Raw genomic sequence first — 7,841 nt, forward strand, 5'->3', positions numbered from 1 at the left:
CCATCCTCCACACCCCGGCCTCCCAGCCCCCTCCACCTGCCCATCCTCCACACCCCGGCCTCCCAGCCCCCTCCACCTGCCCATCCTCCACACCCTGGCCTCCCATCCCCATCCCCCTCCACCTGCCCATCCTCCACACCCCGGCCTCCCAGCCCCCTCCACCTGGCTGAACCTTGTCACTGGAAGCTGCTCTGAGCACCTGAGTCCTGATGAGCTGCCACCTGCACCACAGCTCACCACCGACAGTGGGGAATTTGGAAATGCTGCTTGCGACCCCTACAACTGGCCCCAGAAGGGGTCAGAGGTAGCTGAACAGGGCTGACCAGACAGGGCCAGAAGCTGAGCTGCCGGCCACGCTGCACCTGAGGGGGACAGCAGGGAGGACAGGGACCGGAAGACAGGGTCCTGGGCAGCTGGGGGGAGGGAGAGGGGCAGGGAGAGCAGAGCAGAGCTGAGCACCCACCCCACTCTGCAAGGCCCTGACCCCCGCCACCTCCTTCCCATGGCAGATGGCCTGCGGGCACAGCCAGGCCCACGGGGTCCCCGGGAGAGCCAGCCCTGCCCCCCCCCCGTGGGGAGCAGTGCGTAGGGAACAGCGCATGGGGAACAGCGTGCTCAGAGGCACAGACGGGAGGGACGGTCTCCAGGGAGCTGCTCAGCCCGCCTGGGAAGAGCAGCGGCTCAGGGATGATTCCCAAGCGGCTCCTGTGGATGGTGAGCAGCGGGAGAGGTATGGTCCGCAGGTGAGACTGAGCAGGGCTGCGCCCCACCCCCCCGCCCGTCCCCCTCCTGTGTGCTGTGCATCTGTAGATGCCTGCTGTCTCCCAGGCCCCAACTCCACACGCCTGCACGCACGTCCACCCGCCTGCCCGCCCTGCCGTCCTCTGAGGCCCTGCCCCAGGCCAGGCCCGGCCTCATTGCTGAGAATCATCTGACCTCTGCTGGCGACTTTGCTCTGGCAAGGAGACTGGTGGGGTTTCTCCCGTGATGAGGGAGCTGGACAAGGCCAGCCAAGCTTTCTAGAGGGAGAGGCGGCCACAGAGCCCCGGCGAGAACTCCGGGGAGAAGCGGGCAGGGTGTCCTCAGCAGGCCCGGCCCCTGCCACCCTGCATTTCCTGCCACCACCAGGTCTGCACCGTCCCTTCTCACTGACTGTGGACAGGACCTGAGAGCAGACCGGGAGGAAATCGAGATCCCCAGAGGAGGCTCAAGCAAGAGAAGGAGACGGGTGTGAGCTCCCAGGAGAAGGGCGTCCTGAGGACCCTCGGTCCACCCAGGTCTGGGGTGCCATCCTGGTCCCGGCCAGCCCCGTGGGGGTGCCCGGGGAGAGCCATGGGGCATCCACTGCCCCAGACACCATCCAGTGTTGGGCATAAGGTGTGGGGGGACCTGGGCAGCAGGGAAGCTGAGTTCCATGAAGGCGGAGTGGGTAGAGGGGCTTGTGGCCATGCCCGCGCAGACTTGGGGCTCCTGGAATGTCCTCACCAGGCCATGGGGTCAGAACTCCCCAAAGACCAGCACCCTGTGGCCCGTCTCCACCACCACCATCAAATCCCCAGCAGCCCCTGGGCTCCAGCCCCTCGGGGTTTCCTGACTCCAGCACTGGCCCTCTGTGGGGACCACACAGCCCATGCCCTGCAGAGCCGTCTCCCAGCCCCACCTCACCCCAGGCTCCGTCCCCAGCCCAAGTCACACCACCCATCCCAAAGCTGGGCCTGGCACCTGGGCCACGCCCGGGGCGGCTTGCAGCTGCGTCTCCCCCGCCCGCCACGCCCAGCTGTTTCCATCCCCTTCCGCCGTGGAAATACTAGGAAGTGTGTCAGCAATCTCCGCTTCATTTCAGAAAACACAGGAAGGGGCCAAATGCAAGGGAGCTTCTGAATAGACTCTGATTGCAGATCGCAGAAATCAGGTTCGCTTCCAGCGGCAAATACCATTTAGAGAAAATGTCTTGTTTGGTCAAAGGAAGCCGTGTTGTGCTGACAAACCTCTTCACCTCACACTCTGGAAGGATTTCGTACTCCCGCTGGGGTGGTACCTGACAAGGCTGGGCTTCCCTGTCCCTGTCCACAACTCAGAGGGACCCCTGGTCCTGGCTGGGGCCGGTCCCGGCTGGGGCGGGTCCCGGCCAGCTTGGGAAGTCATGTGTCCTTCTTCCACAGTGGTTCCGGCCCTCCTTGAGGAGTCCGAGCCGGGAGCCCCTCCGCCCCCCATGATTCCCACAGGAAGACACGGGGCACCCTGTGCCTCCTGAGCCCCAGTATCGCCTGCGCCCCATGCCTTGTGCACCCTGATCCTTTCCCTCAAGACCCCAGGGAGCCCTGTACCCATGAGCTCTGCCTCTAGTGCTGAGTGCTCACAAGGCAGTACCCAAGAGCACTGCCCTGACAGGGAAGCTGGGAGCAGCACGCTGCTCACTTCCACAGCCCTGGAGGACAGAGATGACCGGCCATGGCCAGGAGGAAGCCCCGAGCCCAGCAGGAAGCTCCTCCTCACTCCCCTGCCCGCCCCCAGCGTGCCGGCCCTCTCCACCTCCTCCTGGGGATGTATTTGTTGGGCATCTGTTGCAGGTCTAAGCCTGAGTGGCTGACACCCCTGATTCGGCCACTCTTCAGTGATGTTTCCTCTCTAACTCCAGGACACCACGTGAGACCCCGGGAGAGGTGGCTGGGGAAAGAGCCAGGCTATTCCTCCTCATCCAAGGATGCAAAAAGCCTTGGCCGCTCCTTCCCTGAGCCCCCCCCCACCCCTTCCTCATGGCTGATACTGGCCCCTTCCCTGAGCCCCCTCTTCCTCATGGCTGACACCTGGCCCCTTCCCTGAGCCCCTCTCCCTCACTGCTTACACCTGGCCATTTCTCTCCCCCTGAGGCCCAGTTGCCGGCTGTGGCCCAGACTCATCAGGGCCAGGCTGAGCAGGACAGGCTGCAGCTCCGGGCAGCGGGGAATGCCTGGCACCCCAGCACCAGGGGAACCTGAGGCAGGCGGAGGTCCCCATGCACCCCACCTCAAAGCTGACCAGCCCAACCAGGATTGCAGGTGTGTGGCTGACTGGTTGAGAGCCAGTCCAGCAAGCACAGGCCCTGCGTTCAGGACTTCGGTATCAGGGAAGAAGAAAGAAGAAAGAAAGAAGGATGAAGTGAATTTCTCTATATTCCCGGATTCCTTCCTGTTGATTTCTAATTGCCACTGCACTGCAGTGATTGTACTCTGAAAGGCTTCAGTTCTCTGCAAGTTTCCCAGGCCGGTCTGCGGCCTTGTTCAAGTTCCCAGGCCAGTCTGCTGGCCTCGTATACTAGGTCTGCGGTGCAGAGCCTCCTGTGCTCAGAAGGATGCAGACCGACCAGCTTCAGCGGCAGTGTGTTTAGGTCTCCCTTCCCTGCCCCACAAGCCCCGCCTTTCTGTCCTGTCCATCACTGCACGCCAGCAGTGGAGCTCGGAAGTTGCTAGCCAGCCTTGTGGAGAGGTCATCTGATCTCCAGCCCTACCAGGCCGTGTCATGTTTTGGGACTCTGTTGCTAGGTGTACATATGTTCAGAATTGTTCCTGATTTCATCAGAAAATATCCTTCTTTATCCCTAGTAGCCTTTTTTTTTTTTAAGTCTTAAGGGTATTTCTTTCTGGCATGTGTCAGAACTTTAGCGTTCTTAGGGCTGCTGTTTTTTTTCATAGTACATAATTTTTGTATCTTTAAAGGCTGTCTGTAAATGGAAGATGGTTGCACCCTAATGCAGTCTCAGATGAGTTTGTCTTTTGAATGGGTAATCTAATATGCCTGCATTTTACTTATTTCCTGTATTTTTTCCAAGTACTATTCTTTTTTTTCCTAGATTTGAACTCAGGGCCTCAAACTTATTTGCTAGATGCTCAACTTGTGAGACAGCCCCTCAGTTCCTGTATTTCTCCTACTCTGAAGCCTTAATGTTGATGACTTACTCCCTTCTCCCTTGTCCTTTGAACTAAGTGCCTATTTCCTAGGATGGTTGAACTTCTTTCAGAGGTTTTTTGTTTGTTTGTATGTTACCTTTTTAAGTTGTTCAGTCTGTGGCTTACCACACATATCATACATCAGAATTTATATCCAACTCCGCTTTTTATTGACTTCATTCAGGGATATGTTTTTTGTTTTTTTGCCAGTCCTGGGGCTTGAACAATCTGAGCCTGAGCACTGTCCCTGAGCTTCTTTGCTCAAGGCTAGCACTCTACAAGAGCCACAGCGCCACTTCTGGCCTTTTCTGTGCATGTGGTACTGAGGATCAAACCCAGGGCTTCATGCATGCTAGGCAAACACTCTACCACTAAGCCACATTCCCAGCCCCGTTGAGTATTTTTAAACAGATGCTTTGAAGTCTCTGCCGCCTGTTCCTATTGTACAGTTCACCCTTGCCGTCTCGTGTTGAAAACGGCATTTTAGATAATGTAGCATTTCTGGATACTGGCCACATCCCAGCCCCCCAGGGCTCACTGGTTGTTGGTGCTTCTGACTTGCTGTAAAGTCTGTTTCCTCTGCCTGTGAAGCCTCTGGTGTCTACTGGGTGGGTTCATTGCTGGCCTGGCGGTGGCTGTAGCTGGCTCTTTCCCTGACCTACCCATTTGGCACTGCTCACAGCTGTTTCCTGCTGCTTTTGATTTTTACTATGCCTTGGAGCACAAGCTGCTCAGCAGGCTGACCCAACCCCGTGGGGCAGGAAGTCTCTATGGCGGCTTCCAGACTCACTGGGACCCACAGCCCTCTTACCTCTAAGAACCTGCTGGCATCCACCTCCTGCCGTGAACCAAACAGCAGATGCTCGGAAGTGAGCTCCTCACGCTGGGTCCCAGGTAACGCGGGCTCCTTTGTGGGAGTGCTGTGGAGTCACTTACGTTGGATCTAGAGTGTCCCCAGAAGCTCCTGGTGGAGACTTGGTCCCCACACTGTGGCTGCATTGGGAGTAGGTAGAACCCTTGGGAGATGTGGCCTAGGGAGAGGAAGCTAGGTCCCTGGAGGTGTGGCCTAGGGGAGGAAGTTAGGTCCCTGGAGGCGTGGCCTAGGGGGAAGTTCAGTCCCCAAAGCATGGCCTAGGGGGAGGAAGTAGATCACTGGAGGCGTGGCCTAGGGAGAGGAAGTTAGGTCCCTGGAGGCGGGGCCTTGAAGATGTTAGGACTGGCACCTTCCTGTTTCCCACGGGCCATGAGGACATTCAGTGTTGTCCACCTGCAAGCCCTGCCACCACATTCTGCCTCATCACAGGCCCAAAGCAACAAGGCCAAGTGACCACGGACAGATGCTGAGCAAGTTGATGGGCTCCAGAGAGGGGATGCAGGCACACCCTCCTCCTGCAGACTTCTCCTGGCGTGTGCCAACCCCGGCCCCCACCTGATGCCAGGCAGGCTGTCTGGCCCAGCCTCACCAAACCTGGTAGAGTGACAGGAAGGTGACTGTCTGGCCCTGGGGCTCTGGAGCCATGTGGGAGGGGAGGTCATGTGGGAGGCCATCGGGGACAGGCAGAGGCCACCCGCCCGGGGCAGCCGCTGGGCAGTGAATCTCCAAGGAGGAAGTGGCGCCAGCCTCAACTGGATGGAGAGCGAGCCCCGGCAGCGCCTGTGCCAGCTTCGGACCTGGAGCCCCTCTGCAGATTAGGGGCCTCACACCCCCTGAGCTAGCACTGGGGGCCCAGAGGCGGGGGGGGGGAGAGGTACGGGGACTGGCGGGGGCAGGCCAGGGTTGTCTCCTACTCTCCAGACATGGGGTCCGGTCCCTCCTGCCTCAGGGCCCTCGGGGTTCACGCCAGGGTGCCCTACACCTCTCACTGCAGGGCAGACTCCAGGTGTGATGGCCCGGGTGCTGGAGGCTGGCCTCTGAGACATGAGAGTTAGGTGAGATCCTCAGGCCAACCCCACTCCCAGTACACTGCCTTACAGGGCCAGAGGGCTTTCCCCAGCATGCCGTGCACATTAGATGAGCGTTCCATAGCGATTCATAGCTGCACACACCCACACACATAAGCACCCATGCTGGAACATGAGCACTTGCAGGGACAAGAATACGCATGCTACACACACAAGTGTGAGAACACATGCGCGGGGATCCACCGCAAGTGTCCTCACATCCCCCTCACACCCCGGAGCACACCCCGCATGTACACAAACGTCCATGTGTCCTCACTCATCCCACACATGCACACATGTACACACTCATGCGTCCTCATCCCCATGTGCACACACAAGTTCATGTCCTCAATGGCCCCCCCCACATACACATGTACAAACGTTCATGTGTTGTCATCCCGTGAGCACACCGTATGTACACATCCGTGTCCTCACTCATCCCACAGTGCACACACGTACATTCACATGTCCTTGTATGCAACACATGCAAACGTTCACGTGTCCTCACTCATCCCACATGTGTACACACGCGTACACGTGCATGTGTCCTCATCCCCACGTGCACACACATGTACACTCACATACCCCTGGTCCCATGCATGTACACCCATGTGTCCTCACCCCTCACATGCATACATGTATACATTCACATGTCCTCACTCATCCCGTGTGCACACATGTACACAAACATTCATGTGTCCTCATCCACATGCACACACGTACACAAATGCTTACGTATCCATCACACACACATGTACACGTTCACGTCCCCACTCATCCCACATGCACACATGTAGACATTCATGTCATCATACTTGCACACACGTCCTCATCCCACACGTGCACACACATGTACACAAACGGTCACCTGTCCACTCATCCCACACACTGCATATGTACACAAACACAAAGCCTAACCCCAGGGTAATCATGCACTGTCCTTACTGAAAGAATACAGTTTACAAGTCCTAGTATCTCTGGGCGGGACAGCATTGTCTTACTTCACAATCTCAGGCCTTAAATATTTGATAATTCAAGAAGCAGCTGACCCAGGTTCCAACAGCTCACACCTGTAATCCTAGCTACCCAAGAGACTGAGAGCTGAGGATTGTGGTTTGTAGCCAACCCATAGCACCCAGATCCTGAGTTCCAAGCCCCAGGACATGCACACACACAACAGCAGTAACCGAGCTCTGTGTAGATCCCATGACTATCTTCATAAAAAAATGAGGGAAGAGCACAGAGGGAGACTGGCAAGTCAGAGGGAGCAAAGCGAGAGACTTAGACAGAAGCCAGGCCTCCTGCGGGGTGTGAGTGGTAAGGGTCCTGGGCTCTTGGTACACAGGGCAACCCTCAGCACCAGCATGGTGACCCAGCCAAGGCCCTGCTGTTTGGAGCCACAATCTCAGGGTGCCACACCAGGCACCCAGGCCATGCCTATGTGAGTCAAGTGGCCAGCACTCAGACAAGGAACTTAGGGCTGCACCAGATGGCCCCCGGTGTTGCCTGAAAAAGCTTACGAACCAGAGGGACCTACCTCCCTGGACTGACTGCCTGGGACCAGCTCCAATGCTGCCCATTCTTAGAAGGAACCAATGGCCTGGGGCATCAGAGACAAGGTCACGTCACAGCCTGGGGTTTGCCAGTACTGATGCTAGCCACTGCTGTGGCAGCACAAGACTCCAATTCCAAACTGCTCCTGTCTGCAAGCCCTCTCCACTACAAAACTCACCTGTGCACACAGCCAGCAGAGGATGGGGGCATCCAGGAAGCGGCTCCCACCAGAGATGGCAGCTAGCGGCCATTTTAATGCCTCCTTCTGCCCTACCCATTGGCACCAGGGTGGCTGTGGGTGGGAAGTAGAGGGCAACCAATGGCATCCCAGCTGGCATCCCCAGTGCCGACCACTCCCCCAGCCTGCCCTGCCCTGCACGCCCAGCCTCCCAGCTGGCATCCCCAATGCCGACCACTCCC

This window comes from Dipodomys ordii, unplaced genomic scaffold (assembly GCF_000151885.1).
Source record: "Dipodomys ordii isolate 6190 unplaced genomic scaffold, Dord_2.0 Scaffold87, whole genome shotgun sequence".
In the NCBI taxonomy this organism is placed as follows: Eukaryota; Metazoa; Chordata; class Mammalia; order Rodentia; family Heteromyidae; genus Dipodomys; species Dipodomys ordii.